Genomic DNA, 23,732 nt, shown 5'->3' with positions numbered 1-23,732 from the left:
GATTGCCACCATGTTGAGCAGGGAAGGTGGAGTGTGAAACCTGAAAATAGGCCTGCCTTGGTAGCACTGCAAAGCAGCAACCATCAGAGCAGGAATGCCAATCACACAGCCTATTTAAAGGGGCATTTTTAGGGACCTAGGTGTTTGTGTTTTCTACTTGTCAACCAGATTAGACACAGGTATATTCAATATTCTAAATGAAATACATCTTTAACTAAGGTCATTCTTTCAATTTCTTATCTATACTGAGAATCCACGCAGGCATCAAGTCCAATTATTCACAACAAAGATTCCCAAATCTTGCTGGGAAATACAGTACTTTTATTCATAAGTATATTCTAAAGTACATTATTTAAAGCTCACCCACATCCTACAGAGTGGAAAAACTGCAGCCCAATAGGTCAGTATTCAAAATACCTCAAATAAAAGATTTACCATAAGAAGTTTTTTCAATATTGAAGGTAAATACACTGCAGGGATGAAGCTAAACAGGCGGACTTAAAAAACAGAAAGAACAAAGCTGGTGAAGGTCCCAGCTGGTGGAAGAGGCTGCAAATACCTCCACATGTGAGAAAAGGACATTCGCTGAAGAAGGTGCACCCCCTGTGCCTGCTGAACAGGTTCCCCAAAGAAGTTGTGGATGCCCCATACCTAGATGTGTTCAAGGCCAGGCTGGATGGAGCTCTAAGGAACCTGCTCTGGTGAAAGGCTGGTGGGAACAAGATGATTTTTAAGGTCCCTTCCAGCCCTGGAAACTGCTTTAGGACTGCAGAATATCCATTGCCAGAAAGCAGGGAAGAGGCAGCCACAGTGGTAAGAGGATCATGTCAAATTCTGATGCAGTAAGTTTAAGAGACAAGTCTGCCCAATTTTTTTGGCTGCAGATTACACTCTCTGCATATAAATTCCTCACTCAGTGCTGGCAATATGTATTTAGTCCAGTTCTTTGAGAACTCAGTCCCTAATCTATATGCAGTTTGCTTTTGTTCTGAGCCTTTCTTCATGTTCTCCCTCTCTTCTTAATTAACAGAAAACACTTATGAATATTAAAGAAGAAATTAACAACAGTGTAAATAATTTCTGGATGTTTGTAGATTCCAAATTTAGGTTTTAATTAACCCCCACTGATTTCACAAATCTGTTTAAGAAAAAGATATCGTTTCAAAATTTCCCTTGTGTTTAAAGAAGGAAAAAGAAATAAGGTAGGACCACAAAGCAGCAGTTTGGCATTGCAGGCACCAGCAGCACGTGTTAGTCTGATGCTTCTGGTTTCAGCAGAACAATCCACATGCTGCCTCCTTCATTCCACAAGCAAAATGCAGGGAATTTGGCCAAACACTGCACAACTATGATAAAACAAGTCCATCTTCTGCAGAGTTAAAAGGAACCAGGCTCTTTGAATTCCACTGGATAAAACCAGAACACGAGCACTGGTCATCTGCACCCCAGCTGAATGCCTGCAATCACTGACCACACCCAATACCAGGTGCCTCTGAGGAAGATGCTAGAAGCCCTCACACAGCTGCTACAGACTCCACCTTTATATGGGCACACCTCTTTGTCAGCCAAGTCCTGTGGCTATGGGGATTTTGGTTTAGTTTGTATCATTCCTCGCACAGCAAATCTATATGTTCTTGCTAGCCATTTTAAACATCCAATCTTGATAGTTCCTCTGACCAATCTGCCCTCCTTCAACTCCTGTCAGCAGGCAAGGGTAGTCCTAAAAAGGAGGCTCTTCTGGATTGAAGCAAAGGAAATTCCTGACCATTTTTTTAATTGGCTCATTTTCCCAGTGTTTTGGCATTCACATAACCCAAAAGTGCACACCTCATAGTGAATCCCTACCACACACACAGGCAAGCACCATATCATACCAATATGAGTGATTTACCTCTGTCTCTTTTACATCACTTGGAAAGATACAAAAGAAGAGAAATCTCCCACCACTGATCTGTATGTAGCAAGGCCTGTTGAGTCAGTGGGAGTTCTGCATGTGAGACAACTAAAAGACACATACTCCAAGAAATTTAATTTAAAGATGCCTTGGGAAAGCTTTGAATTGCACTTCCCAGAGCATGCAGAGGGGTGGATCCTCTCCCTTGTGCATAACACCCATTAGCATTGAGTGATCCGTGTTCACTGGGAGGAGAACATGTCCTGGTGCTGCTGAAGGGATTCCTGGCTTTTTCACCAACACCCTCATCCCCTCTGCCTCCTCACACAGCCACTGGGCACACATGTGTTTAAGAAATATTCCATTCAGCACTCAGCCTGAAAGCTGCACAACAGGCAGGAGTCTCTAAAATGGCAATCACAGAGGCACCTTCAGACTGATGGGTGTTGTCACCTCTGCAACAGCTGAGTGGTAGCATATTCATGAAAAGATGACACATAAAAAAGGATATAGCTGAAATACTGTTCCTAGGAACAAATGTTGACATCTTATTTAGAAAAACATTTAAAGAAAAAACCCAAGATAATACTGCTGAGCACTTCCACCCACATTTAATGGGTCTTATAAAAAGAGCAAAAACTATTTATTTTACCCCATCTCTTGCTTTTAATTTTTTTTTAATTCCCTTTTATCCTAAGAGGGCAGTTACATAGCAGCATTAAAACATCATGCAGTTTAACAAGAAAGTGGATTGACTGCATAACTGCCAATACAGAGATACAAATCAACAGAACCTACTGCAGCTAGGATCCATAAAGGTGCTCTTCCTCTCAACCAGGAGAAGCAAAACACTGGAGGTGAGAAAGCAGCCAGAAGCTGCAGAAATAATGTCCTCAGCACAGCAGGGAACACTGAAGTAGTTTTCCACAGAAGGAGCTGGGAGCACATTAAGGGCTCAGAAGCACATTTGAGGAAGAAATGCATAAAAAAGACTAAATCCCTACCAAGACAGCATCCAATGAGAAACACAAAGCTCCATGGCAAGTGTCCCCAGAGAATTTCCACCCACATGAAATATACCTTGCTGTGTGTGTGAGCAATGCTGTGAGCCTATTTCCTCACCCCCAAACTGGAAAGGGGCACAAGGGAAGAGGTTCCCAGGGGAATTTACCCATTCAATACTTGGGGCACACCCCAGCCACCCCTCCACAACAGAGGAAAAAAGCAAGAGTTAGGGCTAGGCCTGGAAGAGGGTTTGCTATTATCTCTATCCATCACAGCATTTATCATTCTAACACCTCCCATCAATGGAGGAAACACCTTCTCTCATGCTGAAAAACCTCAGCACACCAAAGTGGATCACCTAAACACAAGCATCACATTCCCAGAGCATGCAAATTTGCCATATTCATTGGGATTCAGACTTGTAGCTGCTCACTAGCAGCAGCAGCAAGTCTGGTCCAGGGAAGTAGCACAAGTTATTTTGTGCCATCAGAGCAGCCCGAGAAGAGACGAGGAAAGCAGTCAGTCACACACCTTAATATGTTCTTATGCACAAATGGCCTCACCAATGGCTCTGCCCTGCCTTGGATTTGGCAACAGCTCTTGTGCCCTCTTGGGATTTGGGCAGACAGTGAAAACTCAGTGCCAGGTGCTCAGTAAAACCAACCGAGCTACAGCCAAATAAGAGAAGCAAGTACAGTAAGTCACCTTCCCAGGCAAGCTGGCTTTCATGCTAGCTAGGCCATTAGCAATCTTCAATCCCTACACATCAGAAGTTAATCCTGCCTCAGGCAGCATTAACCTACACATTAGCTCTTTAATGTAACAGCCGCAGTGCTGGAAAAGAGTCATCTGCTACAAATATTTTCCCACATGACTCCACACACTTCCCCAATTACTGCATTTCCTATTCTCTTTTGAAGGGATCTTTTAGATGTAGCTTTACCTTGCTAGGCTGGGATTATCACAGCAATATCCCACAAAGGTGTTTTCATCCTGTGAACAGTAACTTTGAGCCTGGTTTTGTGGCATGTCCAACAACACCCACTCAGGGTGCACAGAGAAAGGGTGATGTGGCACACAGCCAAGTCTACTGCCCTCCAAACTGCAAAAACTTGGGATATTCCTGTGAAAAGCCCTCCCATGCAGTTTGCTGCTAGCACTGGGGTCATTTTAGAGGTGCTACGTATTTGTGAAAACATGCACAGATCAAAGCATCCTGAATTTCAGGACAAGAAATGATTTATTTAAAAACGCATACTAAATGCCTAATACATAAACTATTTATGAAGCAGCAAGGGAGCAGAAGCTTTACTGTTTTACTTGCAAACTCTTCATGCCAAAACTGCAAAACAAGTACTTTAAGAACAACATGGATTGATTTCAATTTGTGTGTATCGAGCCAACTTCAATGGCTCTGGTTTTATATGCCCAAATTCTTCTGTTTATGAATAATAAATACTTCCCCCCAGATAATGAGAAAGAGATTCTATATCTTTTGCTGTCCTAAAAAAGTCTATTTCATAAAGACACTATCTTAAAATAGTTAAGCCAACAGTCCTTTTAAATGATATATTTAGATAACACTTACAGAAATATCACAGGGAAAAAAAAGCATTTGTACAAATTAATGCAAGAGAGTCACTTGAATAAGAAAACCAAAATTGTTGTAAATAGGCTCCTGAAACTGTTTCACAGGAAAGCTGCTAATGAAATCCTTGGAGAGGCCAGGCAATCTTTGGTTCAACAATTCAACTTCAGGTTCTTTTTATTTTTTCTGTTCACATTTTCAGATGTTCCCCCAAGGTGGCTGTGCTCTAAAAATACTTTTATGGTAAGACAGTTCAAACAGAACTTTAAAAAAATGTATTTTATGTCATTTTGATAGGGTGAGGTTGTCACCTTATTGTTCAGCAATGTTCTTGGCAGATCAACTCTAAAGAGTCAAGTGGGTGTTGAGCTGAAACAAAGTTTTCTAAGTGAAGGTGATAAAACCTCCTTGGGTTAAAGCACTGGTTCCTGCAATTTTAGGTCTCCTGAACTGCCCTCCAGCTGTTAGAGGCCTGTAAAATCCTTTTTCCATGCAATCTAACTCCCACCTAAACAGGGTACCTCCACCCAAGGCAGATTCCTGTAAAAAACTCAGGTTCTCTTCCCCCAAGGCCTTTTCACATGCTGCTCCCTTTACTTCAAAGCACACAAACCCAAACTGTGGGTACCAGAGGAGAACACGGCCATTGGAACACAGAGCCAGGCCAGTACCCTTTCCACCACTACACATCCAATTGATCCATCATCAAGGGTATGAGTTACTGCATCAGCAAGACTCCACCACTCCCCTCAGCAGATCCCTGCACACCCTGAACAGCCTAAAGGACGTGATTTCCCCACAGCCTCTGTAATTATGTTTTTTTTAAACGGCCTTATTATGAGCAGATAGGTTGATATTTCAACAGAGGGTAACAGAATTAAGCACCTAGCATAACTCTAAACTGTGATCTATGCACTGCTGAAAGGTAACTCCAGCTCAGCACCATGAGAACAGTCCATCCATCCCACAGAGTGCTCATGGCCTCCATTATCACTGGGATAATCTACGGCACTTTTAGTTTAAGAGTAATGTCCTTGTGTTGATGCCTTGCAATTTGATGGGATTTCCATTCATTAGTAGCAGTAAAAGAACCACTTTTTATTCATTAAATTATTCTAAGTGACAGGAAAAAACCCTTTCTTAAGACAAGCATATGCACAGCTGCGTTTTTTTCTCATGCAGTTGGGATCACCCCTCTCAGCACATTAATATTGTATTAGAGAATGTAGATCACTTTTTCATTCTTAATTGGTACTTAAAAATTTCTCTCTAGTGAAAATACTGATTGATTTGGTGTTTAAATGAACTTGTTCATTGCAACTGCAAATATCCTGAATACTAAGTAGTTTAAAATAACTTGTCATAGTAAAAAGATAGATGGACCATGCTTGGGGAAAAAAAAAAAGGTCAATTAAAATTAAAATTCTAAATACATAGCTACTAAACAAATAACATTATAAAGGAAATCAGGAATAAGCCCGCCACATTCGTGTTCTATTTTTGTGTACTGCCTGCTTTGAGGAGTGAAAAAATTACAAAACTGCTAGAGAAAGTGACCAGGGTATTAATGATAATGAAGTTTTCATTATATTTGCCCTTTCATTTCAGAGTCTCTTCAGCTTTTGTATCTGAAGTATTTTCTCTACATCCACAAGACCTACTATTTTAGGTGTTCTCCAAAAAAACAAAGTGCAAGAAGGAAAGTGCAGGAAATTCTGACCTAATCATGTTATCTAGCACAATTTTAAAAGAAAAAGAAAATAAGAAAAGTTTGATATGGGCAATAAGTGAAGAGCTGGTTGCATAAACCTGCAGAGAAACTGGAAAATTCCACATTCTGCATTCATTTTGGATGAAGTACACTGAGAAACAGGAACCTTCAAGGCTGGCATTAGAAGAAACAGTCACAAAAATTACCTGTGGTTGATCTTTCCTGGCTGGTAGGAGACTGAGCATTCTGCAGATGCTGGGGACAGCAGGCAGGCAGGGGTAGAGTTGAGGCCAAGCAGGAAAGGGCAGACAGCTCCAGGGCTGCAGCCTGCCAGGCTCTGGCCCATCTCCTGGGCTCTTCATCTCTCCTTTCCACAGCCCTGCTTAGCCCTTAGCTGAGAAGGTCTGAACCCAAAGGTTCAACCGCCCAAAGAAGCTGGACGGTCGCTAACACCTCTCTATAGGCTGGGCAAGGAGCCCAGGGTAACTACCTGCACCTGCTGCAGGCTCTGGGGAAAATGGGCTTCAGCTGGGTCCTGCCCTCAGCTGTGTCCCATTACACCCCTCAGCACTGGGCTCTGGAGATGGAGTAATGCATCCTCAGCCAAATATTTTGTATCGGTTTAAAAGACAAAGCTTGTGGTTTAATGGAGGCTCTCTGAAGATCCAAGTGAAAATGTAAAAAGCAAGCTCATTATTACACTACAAGCTTATGGTCTTTTTTTACTTCTGTTCAATGTAGTTTAATCCAATTTATCTTCTACATCCAGATTTATCACATTATTTGCCCAATAGAAGAATATATAGTCTTTATTTAACAGCCCTTGCAGGTTTCTTAAAAATTTTGTGTGCCTTATTCAAAGTCTACTAAACCAGAAATAAATGTGTTATATAAATAACAGTCAATAATTTGTATATTACTGGTTTTGTTTTCTCAGTGTAAAGTGCCTTTTAAAAGTCTCCAACTTTCAGGCCATGCTGAAACTCCTGCTTTTTAAAAAAAAATCTTGTTGAGCTTTACACATAATTTTACCTTTGAAAGCCTAGGTTATATGTCAGTATTAAATTTTTATCATCCCTTTGCAGAAATGAATTTATTCTTAATGTGGTTCTGTGTTTTTTCCTTCCCTGCTCTGCTCAGGAGCATTGTTGATTGTTTCATCAGCAGTGGTCACAACTCAGGAGAAGAGGGTTTGGGCAAGTCAATTAACATTGCTGTAGAGCAGAGCCCAGGAGAGGAACGGACATATGGCCTGCAATGATGTGCAATTTGCTATTTTTTAATTTCTTAGTAAATAGAGTGAGCTAGAGGACATTCTTGGTCACATTAAGATGAAAGACCAACTACAGAGCCTTACTAATCTGGCCTCACTTAAAATTCATAGATGCTTTACACGTCAAGTAACCTAACCTCTTAAAAATGTACAGGAATGAGATTTTAAAAAATGGGATTCTTCTGCTATACCAAATATTTGCTTTCATTATACATTCATTAGACTGGGAGAAGTGCTAGAGGGCAGAATTTGGGTGAAGTGTTTAATGTTTATTAAAAAAATCCTTTGCTAGACACAGAAATGTCCTAATAGGTCATCAAATTCATATCATTGTGCTGCTACAGACTGACCCATGTTTATTTCCTCATATGCATCTAATCAATTTTTATAGCTGCTCTCAAATAGTCAATTAAGAGTTCTATTAATAGTAATGAATCCCCAGCTCCAGCAGGCAGGAAATATCTGCCAGCATTTCCTTGTTGTTGTTTGTTTTTTTTACACAGTGAAAAAGACAAGTGCTTTTGAAGAGAGGGGCACTCACAAACACAGGATTTACAGGACACCAGCACAGGTCAGCATCCCACTCTGCAAACCCAGAGGCTGCCCTTCTGGCTATCCCTTGTAACAGGTCTCCAGCACTTCCATCTTGCATTGAGGAGTCAAAAGGAAGCACACAGACACTCACAAATTCCCCATAAGTCCTGGGGGGAGAAAAGAGGATAAACAGTCAGACGGTGAATCAACACCTTTTTTGTTCTATTTCAGTCACCAATAAAAGCAGAATCCAAGAAGGGAATGAGTACAGACAAAGCCAAACACAGGCAGGTTCAGCTCAGAGCAGTCTGAGGACCTTCCACATTTTACCAGGCCACAGGAAAAAAGTTTTCACATTTTATTTACCAGGTGCACACAGTGAATGAAGTAGAACACAGAGCAAGCAGGGCCTATCCACAGTGGGTGTACTGCAGGTAGAAAGCAATGCTGTTGGCAGTATGGAATATTTCTTTTCCATTTTTCCATGAAAGTAAACTCCCCTAATCTGGGCTGCATAAATTCCACACAGTGCCTTTTAAATCTGTGCAGGCAGTGCTGTGCTTTTTTGTCACTGTGAGGGTGGTGAGGCATGGCCACAGGTTGTCCAGAGAAGTTGTGGATGCCCCATCCCTGGAGGAGCTCAAGGCCAGGCTGGATGGGCCTTTGAGCATCCTGGTTTAGTGAAAGGTGTCCCCTACCCATGGCAGGAAGAACTGGGTGATCTTTAAGGTCCTTTCCAGCCTAATCCATTCTATGATTCTTTGAGTAAATCTTTCTTAACCAGCCAGCCAATCTCACTGTTTACATATGCACCGCCTTCCACACAGTGCTACTAAAGACAGAAAAAATAAATCCAGGTTTTGACCTTTTTGGGTTTCTTGTGCTCTCTTTCTTTTTGTGAAATTGCTCCTTCTCATGAGCTAGCAAGGGAGGCCATTGATCAAAAAGCCACAACAGCAAGATAGGACATGACAGTGGTTCTGGCAGCTGGAATGTAAAATGAATCTGTCTGTCTCTAGCTGGCCAATTCAAAACCAGGTTAACAGTACCTGAAATTCATCACTATCTAATGTCTTTGTGAGATGAGACTGATGTCAGTTTAATTTAATAGGCCAGGCTGAAAAATGCGACAGTTCAATAATTGATTCATGAGTGGATTAGACATCACTGCCTCAGGGGTAGCAACATCCACCAAAGGGTGGGGATGATGGCTGGAGCACTAACAGCATGAGCTGCCTCATTTTAGCCCGGTCTCCAAGCCCTGCACACCCCCCAGCCTGTGCCCACCCCGCTGCAGAGGAGGGCAGACAGGCCCATGATGGGACACACCTTGGAAATAAAAGCACAGCCCATGTTTCCTGTCAGGAGAGCAAAGGGGAATCTGCTGCTGTAGATGTCTGTAGTGTACACCCTGCTGGGAATACACCAAGGGCTGCAAGGTACAGAGCTGTCAGCCAGGTGCTTTCTGCAAGGGCTGAAGTTCACTGAATAAATAAAGGCAGGAAAGGGGGATGAGAGTCCTTTTATCTCTTTCAAAGATGTTCTTGCTGCCTTTCCTCATTCCAGATAGGTGCAGTCTCCTTTCTTTATCAGAGACCTGGAATGACAGTCACCCTTGTGCTGCTGGTTCTACTTCCTTCTCTTTGACAGTCTCCTTTTCTTTGACTTGGTAGGTATTAATGTGCCATCTATTATAAAACATTTCCCAGTTAATGCAAGAAGCTTCCAACAACTCCCTAATATAGTCTTCAACAGTCCCACCTATGGCTGCCTTATTCCTGCATCTTTATAGATAATTAGCAAACCACCTGCTTATGGAAACAGAGTAATTTTTTTAAGCACCATCTTTTATTTGCAGGCTCTGATGTGGATATGGTAATATTTGCACAATAATTCTCTATATTTGTTGGAAATTGTAAGCATAATCATGAAAACCTATGCTGCACTACTTCACAGTATCAACATGAAAAATAAATTCACCTTTATCACATTTTTTTAAAGATTAATTCGAATTTTGCTAGAAAACAGTAGTTAATGAAATAAAGACTGTCATTTATAGTGTTCCTTAATATATTTAACTTGGGCAGAAAAAACAAGAAGTTCCAACAGTTAAAAAATCCTCATTAAACATAGGAGAGTGGTACAAGTGCTGTAGAGCTCTTGGCAATCTAGGAGTCAGCAAAACAAACATCCACCTTTGAGAAGTAGACATTTTACATGGAAAATGAGCAGAAGCTTCAGGAACCTTAGAGTATTATCTGTTCTTAAAAAGTAATTTCCAAGGTCTCCATTACAGAAACATGGAATCTTTTATGCTGGAAAAGACCTCCAAGATCACAGAGTTCCACCTCTGACCCAACACCACTGGGTCAACCAGACCATGGCACTGAGGGCCATCTCCAGTCGTTCCTTGAACAGCTCCAGGGATGGTGACCCACCACCCTCCTGGGCAGCCCATGCCCATGTCTGACAACTCTTTCCAAGCATTCCTCACAACAGCTGCCAACACAGGTTTGGTTACAAGCAGCTGCCTTGTCCAGAGACCTTGGAGAACCCTGTTCGGATGTCAAGGCTCCCACCTTAACATTGCAATCGCAATCAAAAGAAGTAAAATGGCATTTTAAAAATTTATTCTTCAGAGGACATTAGTGTTTCTTATATGAACATAAACCTTATATAAGTGGATGAGAGACAGGGGAAAGAAGTGGAAGAAATTCATGAGCTTATTCTGCTTTTTATTAAATTAAGAGGAAAAAAGTAATCAGAGTTGGCCAATCCTGAAGCGTAGAGGTCCAACGTACCCAAGATAACCAAAGTATAAAAATGATCCATAACCATTATAAAAACCCCATTCTCTTTTAAAATATGCCTAGCCATTACCTCAGTTCTTTCTTCCTGGAAACAAAGCTGGCATCAGACTCAAATATGGATTAAGCTTTAACATCAGACAACGTATAAACAATAGTCATTCATTAACCCCTGTGGCTGTAATGAACCAGAACGCACCAGGTATTGATTACTGAAACTTCTAAATATACAAACCCAGAACCTGTGTTGGAAACAGCACAGAAACCACACAATAGGTATAAATGAAAAAAAATCCCTGGTTTGCTCCACAAAGCAGGAGGTAAAATGTTGCCATTTTAATTTCCATCATACTTTATTACTGACAATTATGACATACCTGTGTGCCCTTAAATGAAGAGCTGCTATATCTGGACTTGGATTTACTGCCATAATTGAACCAGAGCATTTTAAAGCCACCACGACTGTTATTATGATTTTACTGACCTCAGTGCTTACATTACATCAGTGCCTTAGGCTCAAGCCAGCTCAGGTTGCAACAAGTGCTCTGCGAACGGTTTGAAAACGACAATTCCCGCTCCTCAGAGCCCATAGTGCTAAGCCTAGCTAGGCAACACCATGAAGTTTAATGGCTTTTAGGCTCCAGTTCCTTTTAAGCTTGCTGGCCAATGCCTTGATCTTTCTGTCCTTGCACAATGGAGCACTTTTTTACAGGAACACATTATGTTTTTCCTGTTGTCCAAAGGAAAACAGTCTGTTGCCTAAAATGTGCGAGAGCAAACCCAGGAGCTCAGGTGTTGGTTAGGGAAGTAAACCCTGAAATTAATCTTATGTGGTGATCCACCCTATCTTTAACCTATGGAGGACAGATCCTCACCTCTTGTAAACTGTCAGCATTTCACAGGCGTCCTTGGTGTAACTGTGAGCTCATCCAGGCCAGGATTTGCCTTGAGACATTTTAACTCAGGTTAAAATGGGAACTGAACAGAGCTCAGGTAAAGGCATTTTATACCTGTAATTGTACAGAAAAATATTCATGCTTGACAATACTTTGTCAAGAGCAGTGAGAAGTTACTTTGCCCCCTTACCTTTACACACTGCTTATCCTCTTAGCAAAGTAACAATCCAGACATTGTTTGTGGTTACAGAAGTTCTCCAGTTTAAATAGTGCTGTGCAGAAAGTGCAGATTAAGAGGGTTTTCAGGGCACTTCTCTCCCTCCTTCACTTGTACACATAGACCCCTGGACACCGCTCAGGACTAAGAAAATCAAACACTTGTAGAGACTTCTAAATTTTAGCTTACCTGTGAGGCCAATTCTTTCTCATAACAACTGAGTATTTACTGCATTGTACTACACACAGAGGTCTAGTCAGGCAAAAAGAACCTTTTTGGTGTATATGATGTCACACATTTCCATTTTGTCTCATGTGAATTTATATGCTAAAATTAATTTCTACTTCTGTTGAGACTGAGGATGCAGGAAATACACTTCAGACAAGTGCCGAACTAAAAAGAAAACAAAATGAAAAACACTGTAGAAAAGTTTTTAAAAATCAGAATTATTTTACAAAATCAGGGGAATAAAATATGGTCAGTATAATCACAACACAGCCATTCCATAAAGGAAATATTTCCTGGTGCCTTGGCCTCATGTCAATGGCCCCATCTTGTGTCCCAGTTATTTTTGAAGCTGACTTTACACAGTAAATAAGGATGGAGGTGGGGAAGAGAAAGACAAAAAAAAACCCCATCAGGCTCCTCTTAGGAAAATAAGACTTAATTAAAAAGTCTGCCATTGCTTTGCACTTAATTAGGACTAACACAGCTGTTAATAAGCTTCTGATTGATAGTAAACTTGATGTCTGCACAGAAAACTACTTACTTGGTTCAAAGATGCTGACAGTTTCATACAGTAAAAAGATTCTGTTTTCTAATTGTGCATAATGTTAATATTTGAAACATCCTTAAGGGTGATTGTACCTATTAAAATTTCATATGTGAAATGAGAAATAAATGAATTGGTGTTGCATTTTTAAAGGATCAGATTACTGTTGATTAAAGCTTTGTCTACACTTGAAATTTCCCAGTAGAACAGCTCTACTGGTGGTTGTAATAACAGGAGAACAAGCAGAGATAGGCTGCCAGCGACTGCTATTAAAATTACAATGTCATACAGACCTGATCTTTAATGGGTTATACAAGGCTGTGGTTATAATGTGGCTGTAGCACTTAATACTGCCAACCTCGCTGCTGCTACTGGGGCTGAAATGGGGAAAAAAAGGAACAAAAAACCAGTATAGACACAGTTGGGAAGTCAGTGTTTGTCAGCAGAGCTGAGGCACAGACTGGAGTGTTTATCCAGAATGCTTCTGCGATGACTCACCCTGCCTGAGAAATTAAATATCAAGCAATAATAAGTGAAGGGGAAGTTGAAGTAGAAGGACAGAGCAAGAGAGCAAAAGATGAGTAAAATAATTTGGAAGAAAAGGAAGGAAGCATTTGGGAACGGTAAACTTCATAGAAATAGCAGGGAAGAGAAACAAGCCTCTAGAGGAAAAAGAGAAATAAGAAAATCCCATGCAATCTACTTTTAATTTTTCAATAGCACTCCTCCATGTAACAAATACAGAGAAGAGACTAAAATAAGCTCTGAAGGTTGAAAGGGAAACACAGAGAAAAGCCACATCAAAAGGAGAAACAAGAAAGGGATTTGTGGAAGAGAAAAAGAAATCTTTTGACAAATGAAAAAAAAGTCAACAGAGGAAATGAAGGTATTGAAAAGGAGTGGAAAAAAGAGGATAAATGGAAAAAGGGAGATAAGGAAGAAAAAGGAAAAATACATGGAGCCTACTGTAAGAGCTCTATGTCGTTTAATGAGGTTTAATGCTAGGAGTCACTGACAGAATGAAAGTTTCTTCTCAAGCATTTGGGAAGATGATGTTCTACTCTTCTGCAGTTCCTGCACAAGCTCAAGCATTTAGCATCTCCCAGCAGCTCCCATCCTGGCAAGGTCACCTTCAAGACTCTTCCAACCTGTGTGCTAATTCCTCATTCCCTTCTTGGCCTGACACAAGTCACCCCTGGGCAGGAGACAGGGCACAGCCATGGATCTGACAGGCTGCTGCCTGCTCTCCTGTGAGCCCCAGAGAGCTCCAGGGCACCTCACCAAAGCACGCTGATATGCCAGGAAAACACAAGCCTTACACTGGGTGATGCTGGGCGTACATCCAGTCTGGGGCAAGAAATGTGAGGAGTTGTGGGAACAGAATTGTATTGAACCAAAACAGGACAGAATACAAAATAAATCCTGGAGTGTGGAGGAAATGAGAAGTCACAACAAGATCAAGTGAGATCAAAGTTAATTCTGTTCAGGAGCCAGTCACAAAAGCTGTGCTCTAAACCAAGATATTTTAAAATTGACAGAGATGGGGAATGATTTAACATTTCAGGATAGGAGAATGGACCCATGAAAAGTAAATACCTCACTCTCTAAAGGGAAATTACACTTACTGTGTTCTGCTAGTGCTGTAAAAAAGACATAACCCTTTGATGTGAAGCAGTGCATTTCCAAGTTCCCTTGGTCTGAAAGAGCAGGGGTGGTACAAAACGTCAGCATGTCTGCTGGGATTCTGAAAATTTCATCTCTCTTCCAAAAAAGTGCACTTGACAACATTGACAACAAAATGCCAGCACTGGGCAGCACTGTGCCCCAAGTTTGCTGCTGTGCAAGTGCAGTGATTGGGTAGGACTGTGAGGCCAGAGGTGCCCTCCATGTGACTCTCAGTAAATGAAAGGAATGAGCAGTGTCACCTGCCAGCTGACAAGGTAGTTATCCAGGCCACACTCTGACCTACCATCTTGGTGTCATGAGGACCAGAAAGCAGTTGGGACTTTGAAAAGGGTTTGAAGCACATCAAATAAAAACAATGTGACTATTAGAACTCATAAGTAAAGTTGACTTTGCTGCTGATTTGGTGCACAACAAAAAGAGAAAAAAAAAAGGACAACTTTCAGCTTAAAGTGAAAATCTTACTGAATTCTGTCAGGAAAATATAGAAATCTGTGGCTTAGACTCACTGCATTTTGTAGAATGCACATTTTTTCTCCTCAACAGGCTTGACTTTGTTCTGATCTGAAAAACAGAAACTAGATCAATCCTCCCAAAAGGTGCCTGATTATACATATAGCTATTCTATACAGTGAGAATTAAAGGGATATATAACCCTTTCAGTATCTTATTATGTCAAAAAGCTCTTTCTTAGTTTACTGTAAATAAAACCTCTCCAAGGGTTCACATATGTACAGTAAAGATTTTGGCCCTGTAATAGAAATACTTCACAAGTAAATAAAATCAAAGCTGTAATGACTGTAAGAAGAATTTCAATATTATTTTGGAGATTACAAGGTATTTAAATAGGTGGTGTTTCCTCAAACTGATATTCTTAGCAAAATTTATTGAATAAGCAATAAAACAGATTGTACATATATTTAAGGAAATGTTTTCAACCAAAAGTGTGCATAATTTGCTCGCACCATGTGCCACAATGCCAGTTTACTGGCAAGACCTGTCCTTAGAGAGTGGCTTTTCCTTTAGAACAGTAAATCACGTTGTAATTTACATTTACGTATAACAAACCTAAGCCAAATGGTAGCTCATCCTTTGAAAATGAAGATTAATTAACTCGTAAAGGCCATTACTCTAACACCTGTTTTATTTGGAGTTTAATCAACACACCAGAATTTCAGTAGCAAGAACCCTAGAATTCTATTGTGCTTTAAAGAACAACTCTTATTTGTGCATTTTAATATAAGTTCTGCTCAAAAATAAGCAATTGAAAGCAACCTAAAATAGCAGTAACAAATTCCATAGACTGAAACACTTGTGTTAAAATGCCTCAAGAAAATTTATAAGCAATTTCCTAGAATATTCTCTGAGTGTGAAGCATGCAGTTATCAGGAATCCTTATTGCAGGTTCTGGCCTCATCACACAGAGGTCCCCCCACCCCCAATGTTTGTAACAAAAGTAAAGAAAGTAAAAGCAAGTAAAACACAAAAAAATGGATTTGTGAAAGAAAATTGCCTACCTGGCATGGTGTCTATTAGTGCAGAACAAATAAATTACATATATTTTAGACAATTCCATAATTTGTACTCTGACAAAAATACAATCAGTGGCTGTCCTCTTACAGGTTAGGAGTTCACACTGCTGTAAGATTTTCTTCAGTGCTAAAGGAAAGCTAAAGCTTTCTGATTAAAGGGTTCAGGGAAGTAAAGAGACAAAACACTTCAGGATATATTTGTCCATCTTTATATAGTTTGCTCATTTTGGCAGAAGTAATAGTTGTTTACTCTTGTGTTGTTCAAAGTCGATAGATGTCCTATGATTTCTGTCTGACTGTGAGTGAGACAGCAGACTTCAGGAGGCTTTTATTTCCCAGTTTCTGGGTGGAAGACACCAAGAACATGTCAAATTCTCCCTTCTTTCCTTGGAAATACTGATTCTGCTCTGAACTTTATACAAGAGATACTGATCTACCTTTAGGGGAGTGCAATTTTAAAAATGAAGACTACAATGTTATAAATACACTAAACAGGTGGGAAGAATACAAATATGAACGAAGAATCATAACAGAGAACAATGACAAAATAGTATTCTAATGTAATTCTACTCTAATATATATATCATAAAATATGCAAAACTAAGATCATGAAGAAATAAAAGAATTATAACAGAAAACTTTAAATCTCTCTTACCGTACACAGAGACAAGCTTCTTCTCTTTAAATTTTAAATCCAATCTTTGAGACAAGACTTTTTTTTTTGCTTTAACAAATGTAAACGACCTTTTTCTTGATTTTAATCTTCACTAACTAGGTGTCTTAATCAAAATGACAGATATTACTTCATCACAATATTCAAACACACTAGAAAATGGTATCTTCATATTATAAAAACAAGAGATGAAGACTTGTAGCTTCATCTCTCACAAAAAATACATTCTTTAGTATCTCTGGTCTCTTTTGTAGTTAAAATTCAACCAAGACAGGATCAGTGGTCTCCATGGGATGAAGTTCAACTTTTTGCCATTAGATTTATCTCTTCAGAGAACAAGACAAAGTTAGCAAAACAGCTGAATATTCCTTGGTACAGATCTTTAATTGATAAGAATCAGTGATTTAAGTAACAGTCATAATAATGATTTATACCTGCTGAGAAGATAAGACGTTTTCCTCAGTACAATGACAATTTCTTGACTTTCCAAAGTGTCATTCTCTGAACACTCCTGCTAACTCAAATAATATTCAGTATTAAGAAGGAAAGCTGTCTGATAATTTTAAAGGTGAAAATCCCACTCCTAAATACACAGTTAGAAACTCAAGTTTCTTAATGCACTGGACACCTCCAATGAAAATACTGGTTCAAACAAGAGAGGGAAAAGAAATAAAATGGTACACTTAGGGAAAAGTAATCCAAAATAGGTGTTCCTGATGTTCAGAATGATCCAACTGGCAGTTAGAGTCACCAGCCAGGAAAGCAATCTTGGAGTCACCACTTTGGTGAGAAGGTGACTGAGGAGGGATATGACTGGGATTTTACTTAGTAGTGAATGTGAGCTTTTCTGCCACATCCTGTACTCTTGGAAATAAGGGCCATCTGATGAATAGAGTGGGAGAGAATTTTAAAACAGAAAAGACAAAAATATTTATTTACTCATTACACAGTACATTTCTGGATCTTGCAGCCATAGGCAGCTGCAGAGGCAGATGGCATCAGCATATTCAACAAGGAACCAGAGATATTCATTGACAACAGGGCCATGATAAATGCTAACAGGATTATGTTGGAATGTGTCTTCTCACAACCTTAAGGATTTAAGGACAATTCTGAATACTGGGGTGCTAAATGAAAGAAAATAGCCAGGCTTGAATATTCTCCCTAAACGGGATTTCCTGTCATCGTTGTCAGAGAGAGCACTGACATCGATAATATCACCCCATAAGTAATTTCTTACCTTCTAGGGTTTTTTTCTATTTTGATATGACTTCCTACTCAAAAGAGCCATCACCATTCTCTACTTCCTCAGGGACTGTTTCTGAGAAAGAGTACTTTTCAGTGCTTCTGGGAAAGGAATTTTGGCTCTTTCTGTAAAAATAAAAAGAAAACCCAAATAGTCAGAGGATGACCGAGATTTTCCACTATGCCTGCTTCTCCCTGTTTCTGTACCTATCCGTGTTTCTTTAGGTCATTGAGCAAATAAATATGCCTAGAAAACACTCCCATTTTATTGAGCCTAATCCATAATGGGTAGTGCAACAACCCATGGATTCCAAAGGAACAATTCTTTTTAAACTGATCAGACTTCTGTCCTTTTAGATCACACTGAATGATCTAAAATAATTTTGGTTTTATTACATTGGCTATTCAGTAAAGCTGGCAATTAAATATCTGAAAGTTTGGAAAGAAAGGCAAGCACATGCTCCATGCAAAGTTTATACACAACTCTGAAAACTAGAGCTGTCTTGTTACTTATTTTTAAGAGATAATATTTGGCATTAATATTATTAATCTTCTGGCACTCTTGGAGCACTTCACTAACAGCAGGAATATATTTTTCTAATATTAATTAACAAGATATAGTTACTAGGTAGTTTATCTAGACTGTACAGACTAGTAAACTGCAACACAGGAAAAATCGTTATTTTTTTTGAGGTCACACAGTGGATCAAGCAGAGGAAAGATGTCACAGATGAGATAGTTTCTAAGGCTCTTTCATCCATCTCATTAAACTGACAATTCTCATTTCAAACTATTTGTATTCTGTTACATGAGGACTGGTATTTAGAAAGCATTTCTTTTGTTTGAAACAGAGAGCAAAGTCACTTATGTAGCAAATGACCAAGGCCTAAACACTCCCAACCATTAGAAAGGTGGGTTTGGATTGTGCAAAACAACCTCATTTGCTGCACAAGCTGATTTACATCTGCAATTATGACAACTGTGGGCATAGCTGATGACACACATTTTAACTACCTCCTTTGCATGAACAATTATGTTGTTAAATGTGCAGCATGCAGTGAATTGCACCCACAAAATCAGAGGCTGAGATTAGGCCTTTTTAAAAGAGCTAGGCCTTACAAAGCGCCAGATAATTGTATACCCCATGAAAGAGAAGAGGGGGTTTATTTCATGACAGTTTTTAAGAAAATGGGACCATTTAAGTTAATTATCTATGTTGGCTCATTTGAACACCTGTTGGGTTTAATTCACCAGCACCTGGTGCCAACTGTGGGTAACAGGCCTGGGGGTCATTAATTGACAGATTATGTTGTTTATGTTTCTTTTTTTTTAATTTCAACTTCTTTTTTTTTCCTATTCAATTTTTAGTAAGCAAACTTTAGCAGGATTCAAGATAAAAATGCAGAGATAACCAGCTACTCTTGGAGAATGCAATAAAGTATTTTTTCCACGAACACATGTAACATACAAAGGTTGAAACCTGATGAGCATCCATAGTCTGCTTATCTCACTGACAAATACACCAGTTTTAAAACACCAAGGAGAAGAACAGGTTGAAGTGATCATTTTCAAGAATCATTCAATGCATTAGTCTGGAATATTTTAAATAGGGATCTTAGGGGACAATAATTCAGTTATCAATTCAGGGGGAAAAAATTAGCTAACACCAAGAGCAAGAAACAGAACTGGGAAATTCTTGATTTATGATAATTGTACATTGAGAATACATTAATCATTCCACCGACTAAAATGCTGTAGAGGTAAACATAAAAACCTGCAAATTAGGTATGATACTCAGTAAATGGAAGAAAAGATGCCTGAAAATAATAAAAATCCCTCTGATACTATTGGAAAGTCAAGAGAGAGAGAAAAGTCTTGATGCATAGAGAAGTCTTAGAGTCTAAAAGCAAGCCCAATGTAACTATGGAATTAAAAACAATAAATTGGCTCTGCTCCAAACTGCCCAGAACTGCCAGGGTATAGAGGTGCAAGTGCACAAAAAGATCCAAATCCAGAGAGCTGACAAAATTTAAGATGGGTAAGTGAGAGCTCTAAGCAGATTTCTTCTCAGAATTGTTAGGCAGCCTTAGGGATCTCAGTACTTCATTGAGTCAATTTTTTCGAGTCTTCACATACTTTTGGAAATGTGTTTAAATAATTTGCAGAACAGATACACAGGTGTTTTGCTGAACTGGAGTTGCAGTTCAGACACAAGAGGATCTGAGCTTTAGGTATCTGGCTTCCTTGTAAAAATTGAAATGAAAAGAAACAAGGGATTTCACATGGTGTACACATAAATTTTATATTTCAGGGTCTTGCTTTTCCTCTTCAGTCAAGCATACTCACATACCTGTAAATTTCACCAAAATCACAGCAATAATACAGAATTTTAAATCAAAGCTCACAATCAATATGCTAAAAAGCTCTTCTGATAGCAATAAAAATCAACACAGGAGAAGAAAAAAAAAAACTAAACCACCCTACTATCTGAAAGGAAACACCATCTTCCATTAAACCACAGCTAAGAAAATATCAAATTCTCTGGGTGAGAAGTGAACAAAATGAGGTAGAATATTCTTATAGTTAAAATATATCACAATCCATACAATATATAGTTGGAAATGGAATAGAGATTATTTTTTGAATGCAGCTTAAAATAATTGGAAATTATAATATCAAACTAAAGCATATGTATCCATAAAGATATTTATTGCAAAATTAGATTTACTCTATGTTTCACGAATATTATACTCATTGTATATGTAATGTTCTGTGCAGATAATGCAGAAATACCATTTAGTGGTAATACAGTCTTTGTGTTTCTTAGAAACTTAAAAATATTCTACTATCCTGTCATCTATTTGGCTCTTACTTTTCAGCAGATGTAAGAATTTAAACGTGTCTGGAAAAGTTTTAACTGGTACAGAGATCAGCATAATCAAAACTAGTAACAGGACTGCATTAATTACTATTTCTGGTAAATAATTAATCTTCAACCCTTTGCATAGCCCCCGGCCAAAACTCTATATGGTCTCAAACTGACAACACATAAACCTCCAGAGGTATCTACTAACTTGAATTGAGCTTGAGGTGATTTGTTTAGCTCCAAGAACACAGCAACTTTTAAATTAAAATTTTTATTGTTAAAGTATTGTTCTGGAATATAAAATTGCTGCACCTATGTTTGAAATGCCAGTTTTAATCATAGAGAATGACTTGTGACTTCATAAATTTTTGGTACAGATGGTAGGGATTTCCTGGTGGGAGACTGTGGTGCCAAATGCATTTTTCTCCTGTGCAGAAGCTCATGTGTCACATGGCTCCAAGGGGTTAATTTTTTTACACACAGAATTCTCTACATGATAATGCACTTTCATGTTCCCCATCTGGCTATTGTAAAATCACAGAGGCTGTGAAGGCACAAGCTTGAAGTAGAAACTGGTGTCCTGGTTTTCAATGGTCCTGAGGATCTGCAACTCCTGCTGAAGTAAGGAGGGAGCCACAGGTGTTCCATAACTCTGAAACCAAGGTCCTTAGAGGATAATTTCAGGAGCATTTCTTTAATAGTTTGGCATAGTGAGACTTTTCACTTAAGTGTCACTTGAAGTCCCCATTTCTTATTTTTATGCTCCTCTAAAAGCCTAGAGCTCTCACTAGAAACAGAAAAACATTTAGGGCTGCAATATGTAATATATGTGAAAACCAGAATGTCAGTAAAGCAACTGGGGGGCTTTGGATAGAAGATACAGATGGAATGTAGAAAGTATGGAGCAGGAAAAGACTCTCCTTCACCAGCTGCCTACTGAAGCTGAGGAGTAAGTTTTTATAGGAGTGAGTTGGGTATGTGGTGTTTAGGTGCCAGTTGGGGTTAAACCATGAAAGTCCTTTTTGGTGCCTGGTGCGAGGCACAGAGGGTTGAGTAATAGACAGCACTGGCTGATCACCTACAGGAAAGGCTGAAGCATGAAGCTAAAATCACTGTCTGAAGCACTGGCTCAGCCAGAAAATTTTCCCTTAAGGCAGCAATTGAAACTGTTATAAGTAGATCAGCTGGAGGTACCAACGGCTTCAGTGTATTTCCAGAGCTCATTTCTGATGGTTTCTGACCCAAGGATGTCTGTAGGCCTCAGAGTGCATTCCCTGGCATGAGGCAATTCTGTCATCAGCATATGATGACCACACCTCAACATTAGAAACAATTCAAACATGATGAAAAAATCTAAAATATAGTTCTGCTTTGAAACCAATGCTTAAAGTTGTTGCACATTTACTGTGGAAGTGCAAATGGAAACCAACCAACCAAACAATTTCAGTGCAAGTGGAAACCAACCAATACAGGGTTGCATTTGGGGGTGTTTTGTAGATAAGATAGCCAGTCTACTACCTACCTCCTAAAAGAAGAAAATTATTGCAAATTAAAACCTACTGTGTCTGAAATGTTGTGTAGGATGGAGAGAAGGAATGGTTTACTATGAACTATAAGAAAGTCTTGTTACATGCAATGATGTTCATATGAAAATTAGTCTCAAGCTCCATGAATAAACATAGTGAGAAGTCATGAAATCACATGGGTGGCAGTTTTCCATATCTTCATTTTCATGGAGCAAAGACAGTGTGGTACTCATAGTATGGCAGGGCAGAGCTAGATGAAAATTGCCTCATTTTCCAGGCCATTGTAGAGTTAGACATTTGGTTGTGGCTATTCTCCCACACGCAAGAATGCAATGAAACCTTGGGAAAAAAGCTTCCTGTTCAGCTCTACTCAATTAGCAGGAAGGAAGAAAGCTGCAGGCTAGTCCAGAATGGCTCTTTTGTAGAGGAAGGCGTGAAGCAAAACCAGTGCTCCATCTTGAATAGAGATAGCTATTTATCCTCCCACATAGCAGAATACTTCACAGTGATTCACAGGCATTTCTGTTTCTAAATGGTACAGAACCCAGCTAGGGAAGAAATTAGGGTTTGCTATCATGGGTTATCTTTAAGTAGCAGCTATGCCCATTCCCTCTTTTTTAATTTCAACAACAAAATAGCACAAGTGTTCCATGAGACAGCTGAAAGTTCAGTATTCTCACAGTGACAAGATCTGCAGCCCAACCAGCAAGCTGGGAGCTCCCAGCTTCCCTTCCAGCACTACATTTCACTTGCCTTCAGAATGGCCCTGTAGCTCAAAGTTCTTTTTTTTTAATCAAAAAAGAAAAGAAAAAAAAAGTTTTATCATTGAATTAATCAAACTTGACCCAAACCCATATTTCTATATTATGTCAAAACCTGTAAGAAACCAGGTAAAGTTGGTTTGGGCAAAGAATACAGTGTAAAGATTCTCTTAGTTAACTGGTTTATCAGAAGCCCATGGGATACAAGTAAAACATGCTAATGGATTTGGGAGCTTTGGATCAGACCCCGAACAAGTGTTATGATGTTTAGATGGCATTTTTTTAAAATTTTCCAACCTACTGGATTCCACTGAGGCAATACAGCAACTTTACATACCATAAAAGTACGGGGTACAATACAAGGGAAAGAAACTGCATCTCCTCAAAATTCAGCTATCCACTGCTTATCAAGCAACTCATTAGCTGTGATTTCGTGAACAGCATCAACTTTCAGAAGTAGTTTCAAAACTCATTCTTCTAGGAATGAAAACCACAACTTTAAACCTCTCATTTCTACTAACAACAAGACACATTATCAACTGAGTGCTTTAATACAGCAGAGACCTTTCTTCTTACAGTGCTATGAAATTCATTCACAATATCATTTATGTCAATTTATTTTTAACATCAATTTTGCTTTTCAGAAAACATATACTACTTAAAAGCTAAGAAAAATATCACAACTACTGTAATTGTGGAATTCATTGCAATGTAGTCAACACTTATTCTGTGAGAGCATTGTGTACTTA

At 39.2% G+C, this 23,732-nt stretch overlaps 1 long non-coding RNA gene across 1 annotated transcript in view; it reads right to left on the bottom strand.

The window, feature by feature from the left end:
* The window catches only part of LOC143694333 (uncharacterized), a 263,833-nt gene extending 245,878 nt beyond the window's left edge, over nt 1-17,955 (bottom strand). The window contains exons 1-6 of the long non-coding RNA XR_013182714.1: nt 17,826-17,955; nt 17,020-17,103; nt 16,568-16,911; nt 14,890-14,944; nt 11,688-12,318; nt 8,013-8,172 (exon numbers count right to left, since the gene is read on the bottom strand). This is a non-coding gene — a long non-coding RNA (uncharacterized LOC143694333). The remainder of the gene's footprint in view (nt 1-8,012; nt 8,173-11,687; nt 12,319-14,889; nt 14,945-16,567; nt 16,912-17,019; nt 17,104-17,825) is intronic.
* Between the last annotated feature and the right edge of the window lie 5,777 nt (nt 17,956-23,732).

Source organism: Agelaius phoeniceus, chromosome 6 (assembly GCF_051311805.1).
Source record: "Agelaius phoeniceus isolate bAgePho1 chromosome 6, bAgePho1.hap1, whole genome shotgun sequence".
In the NCBI taxonomy this organism is placed as follows: Eukaryota; Metazoa; Chordata; class Aves; order Passeriformes; family Icteridae; genus Agelaius; species Agelaius phoeniceus.
This window is presented reverse-complemented; position numbering and strand designations above follow the sequence as displayed.